The sequence below is a fragment of the Gallinula chloropus genome, assembly GCF_964237585.1.
Source record: "Gallinula chloropus genome assembly, chromosome: 27".
Classification (NCBI taxonomy): Eukaryota; Metazoa; Chordata; class Aves; order Gruiformes; family Rallidae; genus Gallinula; species Gallinula chloropus.
Window position 1 is genome coordinate 4,318,890 of NC_140112.1, and position 15,982 is coordinate 4,334,871.

At 54.9% G+C, this 15,982-nt stretch overlaps 1 protein-coding gene across 1 annotated transcript in view; it reads left to right on the forward strand.

The window, feature by feature from the left end:
- Positions 1-2,897: 2,897 nt before the first annotated feature.
- PLXNA2 (plexin A2) overlaps positions 2,898-15,982 on the forward strand; it is a gene marked incomplete at its 3' end in the record, with an annotated part of 157,022 nt that continues 143,937 nt past the window's right edge. Inside the window, exon 1 of the mRNA XM_084275874.1 lies at positions 2,898-2,969. The remainder of the gene's footprint in view (positions 2,970-15,982) is intronic.

The following is a 15,982-nucleotide window of genomic DNA, read 5'->3' on the forward strand; positions in this document are numbered from 1 at the left end:
GGGCTCTGAGCCCACATTGGCACTGCCCAGGGTTTCTTGGGTATGTGTGTCGGTGACCCAGTGTGCCTGGCAGCATCCCTGCTGCCCGGGTGGATCCCACACCGCTGTATCACAGGGTCTGGGAGCCCTTTCTGCCCCCACAGAGCCAGGAGCTCAGATGCATACGGCAAGGGGGGCCAGACGTGGACTTGTGTTGGCACTCCAGGCTCTTGAGTTCAGTCTCATGCACTGAAACTGCAAGAACATGTAAATAAACACATGTGCTGAGGTTCTGCGGGGTTTTGTGGACACAGGACTGTGCGTTTAGGTGTGTGCCTCTCTCTACATTTGTCACCACGTGTATTTGATGGAATTTGAGGCAGGTCCTTTCTTCCAGACTTCGATTCCAAGCCTCACACCTCTCACCTTTCCTCAGGAAAAGGCAAATACCCACAGGAGGATTTCTCCAGCAGTCCTTCCAGCACTGAGCTCGCTGATGTTTAAAGCCCACGACAGCCCAGCAGCCCGTCCATCGCCTGAGCAGGTGAATCTCCAGCTGTTTGCTGGGTCTTTTCACTCACTGCGTGCTGGAACAGCCCCTCGCTCACATGCCCAGTGCACGAGCCACTCTGCCAGTCTCGGGGCTGCTCCCCAGCTCAGCCATCCTGTAATTAGCTTGCGATGGACTCTCCGTACAGGAACATAATTGACCATCAATAAGTAATAAACAGAAGACGGGATGCAGACGGTCCTGGAAGGAGGGGAGCAGTGGCTGTTGAGGCACTCTGTCCTGCCTTGTATGGCTTTCTGCAAAGGAGAAATTGTATTAGTGGGATGGACGTTTAACCAAGGATGGGGTTTGTAATGGGATTTAGTGCCGTTTGCTGTGGATGCACAACACAGTAAATGTATTAGGGACAGACTAGTGAAAGAGAAAAGCTTGCTAAGGAGCCAATGCTGCCATCCACTGAGTGTCTTCTGATTCCTCTCCTGAGCTGCAACCTCTGTATCTTCCCAGGATGTCAGAAGCCCCTGCTCTAGGGCTTCCAGTAGCGCCAAGGGGACCCTTTGCATGGGAGCGGGGCTGTCACTGTGATGTGTAGGGAGGTATGTCCATGCCCCGCTCAGCTGTAGAGGCACTTTGGGAAGGGAAATCCTTTTCTGAAGGATGGCAGATGTGGTGAGGATGGGGAGAAGCCCAGGCAAGCTAACCTGTCATTTTCTCCATGGAGAGAGAGAGTGCAGACTCTGGTTTACAGCCCTCCCGGGGTGGGGAAAAGCACAGGATCCAGAGCTGCACAGTGGGGTGGAAAGGCATTCCCTGCCAGACCCCAGCACAAGAGGTTGATGAACTCTGTACATGGGGCAAACAGCAAAACTAATGGCAATTTTCTCTTACCCCCATCACTCTTGCAGGGTCCTGCTAACCTGCATCAGGTGTGTGTGTCCCTCCATGGGATGAACCAGGGAAGGATACAGTGAGGCTGCTTCTGTAGCCGTGCTAACAGTGGACGTGAGAGGGGCTGGAGGGCAACTACCCTGTGTGCTGCTTTCCAAAAGTAAATTGGGTTGGTTTAGTCTCTTGGGTTCATTGTGGAAGAGGCCCAGGATGATGGCAGTAATTTTCTCTTGCAAATTTTCCAATATGTAATATATATAATTTTTTAAAAGTATCCTTGATGACAAGAAATGGAAGGCAGCAATCCATCATGTTATCCATGCCCTCCTCAAAATTACCCTCATGCTGCTCTGCTGGGGCAGGCTTAGCTGGACCATGGAGCAGCGTGGCCACGCTGTCCTGGGGCCACCTTTCCTCCCTGTTTGCAGGGGTTCCCAAGCCCTTGTAGGTCAATGCAGATGGCCAGTGTGGTTCAGGGGTGGTTGCCCCTCACTTTGGGTACCCTACAGCTTTCCAAACATTTGTGCTGAGCCAACAGGAGAGGCCAGGCAGTGGGCTCTGTGATGAGCCCCTTGATCCCAAGGAAGGATCCCAAGGGTTCCCAGTCTAGGGGCTTGTAGGGCACCCAGTCCTAGCTGGCTGGCCATGGCTGCTGTGGTGGGTCTCTGCCAGCTTTTGGCAGGCCAGGAGGTGAAAAGGTCAGCATCCTCAGGGGCTCTACAGCACATGTGCAGCTGGAAATGATTATTTCATAGATGGGGAAGTTGAGGAACAGAGAGCCAAGGTATGACTCTCCCCACCAGAACTGGGGGAGGGAGTGTACAAGAGGTCAGAGCTGGGGCAAAAACCATCAGCCCCCACCCTGAGCTGATGGGAGGCTATCACCCAGGTAATGGGGGACAGCTGAGTGCACAGGTGGGGATGTCTGGAACTCCGTGGCCACTTAACCCCGGCCCAGGTGCAGCTGCTTAGGGATGTTAAGTCGTTTTAAGTGAGGCAGCCCTGCTCCCTGTTTCTCTTTTGGTCTTTGTTTCAGCGCGGTGCCGCTTCCTTGGGCATTTCGCTCCGCTCAGCTCGGCGAGGACCACGGATCCGCAGGTGAAGAGGGGGGGGGGACGGGACGGACGGGGACGGACGCGCTTCCCCGCACCGCTATTTGCGCGAGCGGGCGGGCTGAGCCCCGCTCCCCGGCTGGGAAAGGGTTAATCGCGGGGAGCGGGGGCGGCGCGGGGGCGGGCGGCGGCGGGCGGGGAGCGCGCCCGGGCTCGGCGGGGAGCGGGGAGCGCGCCCGGGCTCGGCGGGGAGCGGGGAGCGCGCCCGGGCTCGGCGGCGGGCGGATGCCGGGGCGGCTCGGGGGAGGGCGGAGGGAGAGCCAGGGCTCGCTGCCGCGCACGGGCAGGGGCTGCGGAGGCATGAGAGGCCGGCGGAGCTGAGCCGAGCCGCGGGAGGCTGAGGGGCTGCGGGAAGGCGGAGGAGTAGCGGGCGCCCGGCCCTGGATTTCCATGGTGTCGGGGACCGTGTGGATTACCCCGCCGTGAGCCGGGGAGCCGGCACCCCGAGGAGGCGGGAGGCACCGTTGCTGGGAGGTCTGGTGAGTGGCCGAGGCTGGCGAGGGGCTTCTATCCGCGGGCGTCCCCGGCGGAGCGCGGCATCCCCGCGGCTGGGGCTCCCTCGGGCATCCCCGCTGCCGCGGCGCGGCCGGGAAGGTGCGGGGAGGCGGTTTGGACTCGTCTCCCGGTGCCGACCGCGGCACCCTTCCCCGCGGTCTCCTAAAGCGGGTGGCACCGAGGGCTGCAGACCGCGGGGCGGTGCTCGGCGGCACCGGCCCCACCGACCGCCGCGGCGGCGCCGCCGGTACCCGCCCGTGCCCGGGGAAGCGGCGGTGCCCGGCAGCGGCATCCGGAGGGATGCTGCTTGCGGAGCGGCGTGAGGTAATCCCTCCGAGCCCCCGAGCTCTGCTCCTCTCCCTGCCCGGGCTGGGTTACGCGCACACAGGCGTGAGACGTGTCTGTGTGTTCTCGGCGGCTGCTGCCGCTCGGTCACGGGCTGGAGCGGTCGGTGCAGCGGAACAAACTCCGTGATGGGAAAGTTACTTCTGGCAAGGGGGGGATTTATTTTTTTTGAAAACACCCCTGAATCTTGGGGGGGGAAAGAAATCCCCATTAAAACTTTCCTAAATCCTGACAAGGTCCTTTTGGAAAGGCGGCGGTGGAAGGGAAGGCAGATGCACTTGTGCTCCCTTCAGGGAAATCCGAACTTCCCTGTGATGGTCCAAGTCTTCTCCAGCCCTGTAGCTGCTGCGATGGCGTGTTGGTCACGGCGGAGGCTGCTCTGAGCAGCGCTGGAGGGGATGCCACGCTGTCTCCTCTTGGCGTGACCTCCGTTTAACCTGGCACGGTCAGGCATTACAGGCTTTGTCTTCATTCAAGCAGTGGCCAATACTTTCACGTTCCTGGAGGTGAAGTGAATGATGTTCAATTAATCTGTGTTCTAAGGGGTATCAGAAAGTCAATAGGTTAATATTAAGTGAGGTGAATAGTAAGTGGTAGAGGGGAAAAAACCTGTGTGTCTGTGACCTACAGTTCAAGGTACTGGCTTGGAGGTGAGGGAATGTGGAGTTCTCTGAGGATCATGATGTAAAAACCTACTGCTGACAGGGTTTCCCTGTTATTTGCTGAGCACTTGATGCTTCGCTGGTGGCTTGAATGTGTTTAATGGCTCTGAGCTGGCTTGGGGAGATGGTCTTGTCTCTCCTCCTCTGGATGGCTTCATTGATACGGTGTCTAAAAGTTAGATCGAATGACCTACTTTACAGCTGAAAGACAGATGCCTCAGAAGAAATCTGTGCCATCTTCAGAACAGATGTTTAGCCTTTTTCCTTTAACACAGAGGTGTTAGATCCTTTAAAATGCAGTGGGTTTTTTTCCCTTTATTGCTGTCCTTTTGCCATTTGTTGTCACCTTGAGGACCCTCAAAGCTTAAATGGGGTATTTTGGGGTGGCACAAGGAACCAGATAAAGCAGCTTTGATTTGAGAAACTTGGTGCAAGCGATGAGTAACCTGAACGTTGTGAAATGGCTTGTGTGGCAAACCAGTCATCTTCCTCAACTTTTCTAACCATCTCCACGGTGCTTGTTGCAAGAAGATAAAGTAACCCAATTTACTCTTCATTCTCTTTATGGTGTTGCTTGATGTAATTAATCGTGGAGTTTCCCCCCGGCTTATAGCAAGCTTGTGCTGTGGAAACAGGTAACAGATGCTGTAAGATCTGCACACAGCCCACCGATGTGATAGGAAGAGCTTTCCCTGTGCTCTTAACCATTCTGGGTCTTGCTCTCTGTGTTAACCCCGAGCTTCCCCTGCCTCTGAGTAGAAGGGAGCTGCAGCTGGGTACTGGAGGGAAGGTGCAGATCCAGGCTGGCTGCAGGAGCTGGGAGAAGAGGTGGCTGCTACTGCCCCGTGCTCTTTAACTCTCTCCAGCAAATTGCATTAGTATGTGACAAATTGGCTTGCAAAGCAGCTAAATGGAAATGACATTTGGAGCAGTTTGCTGAGCAGACCCTGTGGTGTCTCAGGGAAATGTGATTTGTGGTACCTTCCCAAGATCCCTAATTTAGCTACCGCTGTAAGACCTTCCAGAACTTACTTTGGGAGCTCCTGTTGCAGCTATTACATGGGAGTCAGGAGTGTGTCTTGGAATAGCTGCCCAGAAGCTAGGAGAGATGGAGATGATGCTGACTGTTTCTGTGCCGCAGGCAGTTCGTACGAGGAGCTGAACTAGGGGAGAAAGCAAAAGCTAATGGGCAGAAACTGCACGGGGCGTGTGGCAGGGAGGCTGTGCTTGCTCCTTGGTGTCAGCATGATGCTTTCCAGAGGGAGCTGGGCTGCATCTTGGACGTACCTTTGTTCCACTGAGGTGCTTTGAGCCGCTCTCCGAAGAGCGGACCCTGCTCCGCCGCAACGGGGAAGCGCGCACCTGCTTCCCTGCGCGTCTGTCTGAACGTGGCGGTGATCAAGCTGTTTTAATTGGCCCCTCTGCAGTTTGAACAATAAATATGTAATGGGGGGGGGGAGGGAGTGCTTGCCCCCCTCCCCTGTTCTGCGTGGCGCTGAGGCTGTCATTTTTGACGGGGAAGCGTGTGCTCTCCGCTCGCCTCGTCCCTGCGCGCTCGGGCGATGCGCTTCGCTCCTGCTCCAGCCCGTCTCCTACGGCGTGTGAAAACCATGCTCCCCCATCTGTGTTTGGCATCCTTAAAAAGGGGAAAAGAAGGAAAAAAAAAAAAAAGATGAACCTGAGCAGGCAGTGCTCCTGAGACAGGCCCCTTCACTTCTCTAAACACTCCTGATTATTCAGCTAATCTTTATTTCATGGGCCTGTTACAAGAAACACAAACGGGGGAGAAAGTAGAAGGCGGTGACACATTTAAAATACACAAGAAAAGTGCTGGCAGGAATATAATCGTTCTTATTCCAGCGATATGAAATATTTATGGGCCTAACTTGTGGCAAGATTCTCATATCTCCCCTCCCCAACTCTTCCCAAAATGTTTTCCCTGGTCAAACAGTAACTGGGGGGTGCTGGCTGTGCTAGCAGAGCCCTGTGTCCCATCCTCTGACACCCCCCTTCCCAGCTGTCTGCAGGGCAGGGGCACCCAGCTGTCCGCACGCAGCCGGGCGCAGTGTCTGTCTGTCTGTCCATCCCCATGGAAAGGGAGCTGGCCAAGCTGCCCAGCTCGTAGGGGAGCAGAGCATTGTGTTACAGTCTGTTAACTCCAAATAATTCCGAAGCGTCCCCTCGGCGAGCCTGTGAAAAGCCCCCTTTGAGGTGCCCGTGTTTTGTAGGAGCCCGCTGCTCCCTCTGGGCATTCTGCTATTAATTCATTAGATCTGAGGGGGTTTTCTCTCTTCCCCCTCTTTTCTCCCTTTTTTTCCCCCCCTCTCTCTCTCCCTGGCAATTCAAACAGTGATGAATGGACAGAAATCCCTCAAGGGAAACATTTTTTCACTTAGTTACAAAGATTTCATGGCTAATTAGAGTAAATGTGGTTTTTAGAGTGTTAATCTCTTAACCAGCTTGGCTAGGAGGCCACGCTGCAGCAGCAAAGGGTAGGGCGGGGGGGGGGGGGGGGGGGTGGTGGTCCAAGGGGGAAAAGGTACCACAAGTTCTTCCAGGGGGTGAGCCACAAGTGCTGCTGGCTGGATCAGATGTGTCTTCACCAAGAGCATCCCACCCTTAGCTCCACTAACTGGGTGCCCACCATCCCTTACTGGGGCATGGTGCAGGGAGAGGGCCCAGACTTGGAAGGAGCTCTGGTCTGAGGAGGCCACGAGCTCTTTGTCCCCCAGAGGGAGCGGTGCTGAGGGAGCCTCCGGGATGAAAAGCCAAGCGGGAACAAAAGCTGAATTGAGGGCAGCGTGCTGTCCTGAGGCTGCAGAGGCGGCTGCCGGGGGCTCGCGTTCAGAGTCTTTCTCTGCAGTGAGAATACACACGTTTGCTGGGTGGTTTTAGTGCTGGCGAGGGAGATGGGCTGTGGGAGCACCCGGCGATGCCTCCAGCCGGGCTCCCCGCCTGCTGCTGCGCCCACCCGGTTGTGGGGTGGCTGGGATGCCTCCAGCCCCGTTTCTGCAGCGAGCACTTGGCATTGCTGGTGAGGGACGTGGTCCTTTTGGCAACGCTGTTGTCCGAGGTAGATGTTTTGCTGATGGAAGCCATCCCCCTTCGCTACTGTGAGGGGGATTTATCCTTCATGTCTGCTGTTTGCTTCCCCCCGGCTCCCGTCCTTCCCGTCTGTGCCGCCTCCCCAGCATCTGCCTTCCCAGCCTGGGTTTGACTTCACCCCAAATCCTCTGAAAAAGGTTTGGGGAGCGTGGGGGAGCGGCGTGAGCATTTCTCGAGCCGGGTCCCCTTGCAGCCCACTGCCCAGCCGGGGCAGCAGAGCCAGCCGGCGGCTGGTGCAGAGAGAGCCGGGGAGGGGATGGGAGTGGGATGTGGGCTTGAAATTCCTTCTCATCCCACTAGAGGGGATCCTCTGGATCGGGCTGGCGGAGCCCACTGGAAAATGATCATAAACTCAGTCAGAGGCTGGCAAAGCTATGCTGAAATACAGTCTCTGTCTGGGATGGGAGCCCCGGCCCTGGGATGGGACCCCGAGTTATGGGTGCTGTGGGTCTGACCGGTGCTTTGCTGGGGGGAGCGGGAGGGTTTTGGTTCTTTTCAGACATTCCCACCTGAGGCTGAGTGGCTGTGGCTGCCTCTTCCCACTCCTCTCCCAGGAAAGCTTGGCTCCCCCGCATGACTTGTGGCTCCTCTGCCCGCTGTGGTCCGAGCCCAAGCACTGGGAGCTGGAGGGGAGGGTATTAAGGGGTGAGGCTGAGGCTTCTCTGACAGGGTTTGACCAAGAAACCGCAAGTTTAGCAGACACCTGAGTGCATCATACGTCAGTGATGGGTCTGACCTGCTGTGTGTTCCCTGCTGCTGGATGTGGAGTTTGAGTTACGGTCCATCCATGCAATTCAGCTGCCCGAGTGATGCTGTCAGCCTGGCATGGGCTACCAGGGTGCTGTCTGCTTCGGTGGGGGGTGTGTGCTGCTAGGCTCAGGGTGCTGGGAAAGAGGTGCCCTTCCCTTTGCTATCAGATAGAGCCCATCTCACATTTCTCACTGTAATCGCAGCTTCTGTTTGGGTGAAATGGACCTGGGAGGTGATGATGGGGGTGGGGGTGGGTGGTGAAGAGCGAGATAAACATATCGTGTTATGAAAGTGTAATCCTGCTTTGCCTGGGCTAAAATTCTGTTCAGAGCAGGAGATAGAAAGGCATCAGAGTCACGTTATAAAAACATAGTCCAGATGCTCTCAAAAGGCAGAGGGATAGTGAGCCTGGGGGAGCCCTGCGAGCCAGGGCAGCAGGGAGTGCTGCTCCTGCCTGCGTGGCACCAGCCCTGCCCCAGACCACCCTGCCCATGCTTGGTGCCATCTCCTCACTTGGCAGAGGAGACAGTCCTTCCAAGGCACAGTTCTCCTGGGGAATTCTGTTCCCCAGTGGAGGTGTTTCTAGCTCCCTGCACGGTGTGCCAGCTCCTCTGGGTTCCTTACAATCATGGTGTGGAGGGACAGCCCTGTTGAGTGAGGGGCTTCTGTGCAACTGGGCATCTCCTGAAGCTCAGGGAACCTGGAGAAGCTCTCTGGAGGTCCTGCCCACCTTGGCCATTCCCTCTGCCCTTCTGATGGGATGGATGGCAGTGACTGTGGGAAGAGCCCAGAGCCTGTCCCCAGCCTCTTGTAATTTTGGTGGGGGTCTGAGGGTCCTGTGGAGGACTCTCTGGAGCCAGCCTGGAGCCGGCTGCGTGTTGTGCTTGGTGTGAGGGTGGCTTCTCAGGCAGGAACATCCCTCACAGCCCTTTTCCTGCTCCGGCACCGCTTCATAAAAGTGAAAGGTGACGTCTGAGTAAATATTACGCTGACCTCTCACCTCGCCTCCTCCCGCTGCCGCTGCTCCTTTCTCGGGGCTCATTAACTGAGCTGCCACTGACCCAGGGCTGCGCTGCTGAGGAGGGGGCTCAGTGCCGTGCTTGGAGCGTGGCAGGGGCTCTGTGCTGGAGCCCGGGCTTGGTGCCTTGCTGCTGGGAGCTGGACGGGAAGGGCAGTGTCCTTCCTGGCTGTTGCTGAGGCTGAGCCTCTTCCCGAGCGTGGTAAGTGGGTGTTAGATCAGCCTTTGCTTGGGCTTGGCTGGGAGCTGCTCCCCAGAGCATCACGGGCTCTCCGGGTGGGTGCTGGTGCCACATAACACTGAAACTGGGCTCACAGCCCAGCCATGACTACTGATGGTGGTGGGAGCGAGGGGAGGTGCTGATTTATGGTGGTTCTGCTCTAGCAGAAGCCTCTGTGAAACAACTACAACAGCGAGACCCTGTGTGAGCAGGAGGCTGTTCAGAGGGGTGGGTGCAGGCAGAGCTGAGCACGGACCTCTGCCTCTCTGGGGTGACTTGGAGGGGGTGGGAGGGCTCCCCAGGGCTGGACTGGCAGCTTCTGCACACCATGGCTTTCATTGGGGTGTGGGGCTTGGTGATGAGAGTGCTGAGGTGGGGAGGAAGTCCTTGGGATGCTCAGGCAAATCTTGCTCCACTTTCCCAGCAAAGGGATGGTGGGATGGGGGAGTGTCAGTCCTTGCAGAGGCGATGGCAGGGAAGGTTAAGGGAAACAGCTTATTTTGCGTTCAGCTCCTGGCTGAACTCTTCACAGCATTGGAAAAACAGCAGTTTTAATTCCTGCAGCAGATCTGTGTCAGGCTCTGGAGCCTCACTTCCCTGTGCAGTGTCTTGGGAAGCTGCACGGTGCTGGGGAAAACAGGAAACCTCTGGGGCAGCTCTGGGCTGTTGCTTGCTCACTCTGCCGCCCATGACGCGCGCTGGGAAGGAAGCGGATCCACCGCGGCCGGTCCAGGAGCCGTCGTTAGACCCTGAGTCAGCGTGGAACAAGTTCCTCGGGTGACTTCCAGGCTCAGGGAGCCTGGGAGCAAATGCCTCCCAGAGAGATTTATGGGCAGTTTTTCTTCCGTAGCGGTTTCATGTCATCGGTAAGACAGAGCTTGGAGCGGTCCCTCGCGTGTGGCACGCTGGAGGTGGTGAAGGAAGCTGGGCATCCAGTGAGAGAAGGGCAGGGATCTGGAACGTGCTGGGATTTTCCTCGCTGCTCAGGCTTAACGCTGCCTTAGTCTGTTAACCTGGGAATGAACTTCCGAAAAGTGAGTTTGAGATTAATTATGATACTTCTTAACGGAGGCTCTGGGCTCTTTTTCTTTGCTTCCTGACTGCTGGGCTCTCAGAGTTTGTCTTGTCAAGATGGTTTTTTTGTTTACAGCTCAGTGTCTGTTTCCCCACTGCCAGGAATGGGCAGCTGAGGTTCTGGGAATTGCCTCTTGGGAAGGCTGGTGGCACAACGGGCATACATGTGGCACTGGCAGGGTTACACCCTCCCAAATCCTGAAACGGGTGGTTTCCCACTTCTTGGAGAACATCAGTGACCCTGGCAGACTGGGCAGGCTGGTTCCTTGCCCAGGTAGCCAAATCCGAGGGATTCACGTGTAGCTGCTTCATGTGAAGAGCTTTGTTCCCGGTGGCTGCTGTAGATTTATTGATGTCAGGGCAGAGAAATGGTAAGTTGGCTGCTTAACAGGGATGTTACAGTTCAACTCCATAAACCACAGGGGCTGTCTCCTCTGCTCATTCATTTGCCAAGTCCCCAAAAAGTCGCAGTGACAGGAGCAGAGGATGGAGCCCTGCCCTCCTGATCATGTTTCCTGCCCTTGCTGGTTTATGTCACAGCCTGTAATGTTATTTAAACAAACAAAAAAAAAAAAGCTGGTGAATTTCCTTTTCATTTGTGATGGAAGTGTGAAGAGGCAGGGTGGGGAGGAAAGGGGAACATGCCTGGAGGCTTCTGAACTGGCTGAATTATTTGTATGCTGAAGATTTGCTGTCTCACAGGTTTTAAGTCTGTGTTGAAGCTAAAACATGGGAGCTCCTGTCTTCCCAGGCATCGTTGGGGAACAGGAGCACAGTGAGGTGCTGGCAGCAAACCCCCAGCTCAGAGGGTGACTCCTGCGAAGCTGTTAGCGGTGATGCTGTGAGGTCAGGGACAGCTGACTGCAGCTCGGTGTACTCTTAGCACCACGGTTGTCCAGGGCTTTGCTGAGGGGTGTCTGGGTGGTTGTAGCAGGTATCTGCTTGGCCCCAGGGAGCCCTGGTGGGTCTGGGAATCATCTGTGGAACATGGGGAGGGACTGCAGCCCCTGGGTATTTGCTCTGCTGTTCTTGTTTCATGAAGTGTTGATGCTGAGGGCACAAGTGAGAACTTCCTTCGTTCAGCTGCTGACCCCAGGAGCTGTAGGGCAGCTGTACAGACCAGCCTGCTCACCAAGGGCAGGAGCTAGGAGTGGAATGGCTTTTCTTGGGTATTTTCTGAGCCAGTTTTGTATTTCCAAAGATGCTGTTTATGTCTTTGCAAGGAGAAAAAGGTCTTCCCAAAATCTGGAGTAAGCTCAGTGGGAGCAAGAGCTCCTCAGAGTCTTCTTTGGAATAAGAGATGCTTCTGTGTTTGCCCTAAGCCTTCTAAAACTTCCAGCCTTTGGTGCCTACCCCTCTGTATTTACAGATCAGTTTAAGATTGCAAAGGATCATCCGTTGTGTTGCAGAAGCTGGAAGGGCCAGATGACAAACACCAGCAGAAAGCAATCTGGCTGGCTGGGAGATGGTGCAGCAGCCAAAGGTCTGCTGTGGGCTCCTTCTCTCCCAGTTGCAGTGGTTTCTCTGTGGCTCATAAGGAGTTAATCACGGTGGTGATGCTCAGCCCTTCTCTGATCAGTGGACTGTGGTGTGTTTGGCTCCATGGGCAGCTGAGGAGCCTTATGGAGCAGGAATTGTGTTTAAGACCCGTTCAGTGGCCACAGGTTTAGGCTGCCTTTAAAATCTCATAGCAACCCAGGAGCGTGGACAAGCACTCTGGAGTTGGCTGGAAGAAAGAGGCAGGAGCCCTGTTGCTTGTCCACTGGGATATAATAAGGTGCTGTACAAGTGCTTGTGTAACTCAGCTTTTCAAGGCATAAACTGTGTGATGGGGGCAAATCCCTTCCATTGGTTCCACCAAATCAGTGTTCTGACTTGGAGGCGGCTGCAGCTTGTCCTGGGCTGAGCTGAGAGGTGCTAGAACAAATCCTCAGGAGGAAACAGAAGCAGGGGCTCTTTTAAAGGCTTCCAAGGATGTTGTATAACTTGTTTTGGTGTTGTGTTTTTTTTTTTTATGAAAGAAACTAAGCCCTGCCCAGGGTACTGGATCACTGGAAGGCTTGAGCTGGGGAGGGACAAGTTGGGTGGGATGGGACTGACGTTGCACGTGGGGTTCTTCGCTTCCGAGGGGGAATTCAGTGGGATGTTTGGGTTGTTGGGGTTTTTTTTAACCTTCACTTCCTTACAGACTTGTTTGAAATGGGCTGTATCCCAATCCTATTAACACGAGATCTAATTTACTTTTAAGGAAAGCCAGGGTCTCCCTGGGTGGGCGTCCTGCCTGCGCAGGGCTTTGGGCAGCTCACCTCCCCTGCCAGCCCCCACACTGCCCTTTACCATGAGCTCAAAGACCTATTGAAAGCCAAATGATTTTGACTTAATTTCCTTCTAGTCCTGGGCTTTTAAAGAGCATTCCCCCTGCCCCCTCACAAACAGTGCAGACCTTAACATGAGAAAATGTAAAATATTGACTCATTTGTTCATCCCTGACAATCGCTGTTGCGTTCTCTGCGAGTTTCCATTATAAACATGACACTTTGCCGGATTATCTGCTTTAGCCATCTTGTTGCTGAAGAGGATATGGGATTAATTTCCTTGTCGTTCAGTTTTTCTCACATACACGGGATCATTTGGGTAACGGTGTTGTGAATCTTAATGTGAGTCTTAGGGCTTCGCTTCTGGCATCTGAAAAGGCAACGGAGGCAGCGCTGGAGGGATGCTGGAGAAGGCACTGGTTTTCCTCAGTGGAAACTCTGAGATCAAGCATCTCAGTGCTGTTGCAGTGGAAGTTCTGTACCTTCCAGCCACAGATGGCTCACAGTCATTGAGGTTTTTATCTTGAGCTCACCAGGACTGTGGGACCAGGTAGAAATGTTTTGTGGATCTGGAAGAACCTATTTGTGGTTGTAGAGGAGACAAAACCTGTGCCAGTTCTCATGTGTGTGTCACTTTGCTGTATTTTGTAGAGCGAACTCCTCCCTGGCTGCAGCCTTCTTTTGGTCTGCCAGAGCACTGGGGAGTCCTGCACCAGATTCAGCTCCAGTGTCTCTCCCTCTTAGATCCTGCATTTGTTGTATGGAGTCAAGAAAGCTTCGTTATGGGTTCAAGAAAACTTCCTTACTGGTTCTTAACCCATCAGAGCCTCGGTGATCTATCTGCTCAGGGGTGATGAGGTGGTGTTGATCCGCACAGGCTGCGGGTGCTGGTCCATGCTCATCCTTCTGCTGGGCCCCTGTGCTGCTGGAGGAGATGTGAGTGGAAGGATGGGGACCGCTGCTGTACTCAGATGCTCTGGGACCATGGTGAGACCACTTCCACAGAGGAGTCCTGGATTAAAGGGTGTGCAGGGAGCTCTGCAGGCAGGCTGGCTGCATTCCTGTGAAATATGGCCTTACAAGTCCTTGAAGGATTTATTGTTTTCCGGGCGCTGCTGGATCCAGCCCGATAGGCTGGATATAGGAAGGAAATGACTCAGTTGCTCTACAGACAAGTGCAGCTTTGAAATTCAGAGAGGCAGGAGACAGCTGAGAGGCTCCAACTCATTCCCATCGGGAGCCGGGTCCCCGCGTGTCTGTTCCTCTTTGTGCACAGCACTTGGGGGTTGCAGCGGGTGGGGAAGGAGGAGGCTCTGCCAGGCTGTGACCACGCTGAACCGGCTGATGCCTCCAAACCCTGTGGTGTGAGGACACCACGGGAGAGCAGGTGATGGTGAGTGGAGGAGGGGGAAGGCTGTCAGCACTGCTGCAAGGCTGTGTGGTGGTGGGAGCAGCTGCTGGGCTCCATGCCTGCCTCACCGTTGCCAAATGATTGCTGTGCAGGGATCAGTGTGGGTCATCACTTGCAGTGTATGGGCTCTTGGGTTTTCCACAGCAGTTTCCCACCCACACCAGTGTGGAGAAGCGCGGTGATGGTCCCTCTGGATGAGCTGGGAGATGAGTTGGGGAGCTCTGCCTTCCCATGTCTGCTGTCCTCTTCCCAGCGCTGCCTGGAGCTGCCCCGTGGTCCCCGCGTTTGCACCATGATCTGAGCCATGTAGGGAGTGGAGAGATGTTGCAAGAGAAACTGAGGGCTTTAGGACCTTTTCCTCATCGAGGTGTCCAGTCCATCTGTAGCCTCACACAGTAACTGCTGGCTGATGTCAGATGTGGACACGAGCAGATGCTTTCTCCATCCTATTGTCAGCTTGGCTGCAGAGAGAAATTTTAAAATGACAGCAAGATCCTTAGCAAAGGAACAAGAGTTGGTGTTAAAAATAAAGAAAACAAGACAGCTTGTTTCATCTAAACAGAAGGGTTATTAAACAGGCTTGAATTAATCAGTTGATCTGCCAGAGCTCTGAAATTGAAAAGCAGGGCAGAGGAGCGTGGAGCAGATGAGAAGCCACTTTCTCGGGTAGCTGTTGATGCCCAAATGCTGCGGGAGAGGAGAGGATGCTCAGTTGATGGTGGAATGGAGCTGAGATGGCTCCAAGCTTTGGTGTCTCCTTGACTAGAGCTCCGAGCACGAGGCTGGGGGCACCTGGCTCTCAGATCTGGGACTGTGCCGGGCACTGAAGCTCAAGACCCTCTGGGATCCTGCCAGCAACCAGCTGCTGTCCCTGCAGCTGTGCGATGGTCACTGCTGGTCATGCTTGGTGAAGCAGACTGGGCAGGGTTTGGAGATGCTTTATGTTTCCCAGGGTTCAGGCACCTCGAAACGCTTCCAAAATCTGCCTCGAGTGCCCTGGTGATGTGCTTTAAAGGGCAGGCAGCCCTGTGTGAAGAGCCTTCAAGAGGTGAAGGCGCTGATAAAGCTGGTGTTGATTGCAGTTCATAGCGCATTCTTCCACTAAGACAGGCCTGACGAGGGCTGGTTAATGGTCCCTGAAGGGTTCTTCAGTGCGGTGTGGCTCTCTCCTGCATCAACCTGTCTGCTTCAGTTTGGTTGTTAATTTAAGGGCTTTTTCACTTGCGTTCTGCCTTTCCAAATCCCTGTGATCCCGTGGCAGTACCTGGGTAATCATTTCTTCCACTTCTGTGGTGGGAGTGCCAGTGTTGTGACGGGCAGCTGAGATCTGGAGCAAAGCAATGAGCCCAAGGGATGAGTCTCTCCCTTGGTGCCTTTGTATCCCAATGGCTCCTGCCTGGTTTGGTACCACCCCTACCCTCCTGGTGCGATGGGGGAAGGGGCAGCGATGGGGACCAGCATGATGGCCTTTGGCTGTACAAGCTTGGCTGGAAGGGGGGTGGTTATCACTCCTAATCTGGAAAGATAAATCCCGTTCTGGAGTGGCGTGGAGCATCGTAGCCAGTACACGCCTCCCCAGCGGGGAAATGTGCCTGAATGTGTGCACAGGCAGTGGCGTGTTCTTAATAATTTCAGTGCTGCTGGCTGAGTGAAATCTATAGCTGCACAGTTGGGGATTCAGCATCTCAGAACCTAATTTTAACAAATGTACAATTTCCTGGTTTACTTAGGTAACAGCGCTGTGGCTACTGTGTAAATACATCTGGCTGCCGTAGGGAGTGTTGGGGATAACGAACACCACGCGCCGTACAGGGCTGGCACAGCCAAAGGATTTCTGTTTCAGGATTTCTGTTTAATGGAGTGGCTGGGGACCCATTTAATTTGAAGCTGGGGTTCTTCGCTTGCCTGTGGTGCACTTGGAGTGAGGCCAGGAGAAGCTGCTGCTTATTTTTCTCCTCCGGTTTGGTGGCCGCTCTGTGATCTTCCCTCGTGCTGCGCTGTGATGCTCTCTCGTAGCAGACGGCAGCTGGATGTCACTTGGGGAGTGTGCTGGGCTGGGGCTGGGGAGATAAAGCTCCTGGCTTTGCCACTGGGACC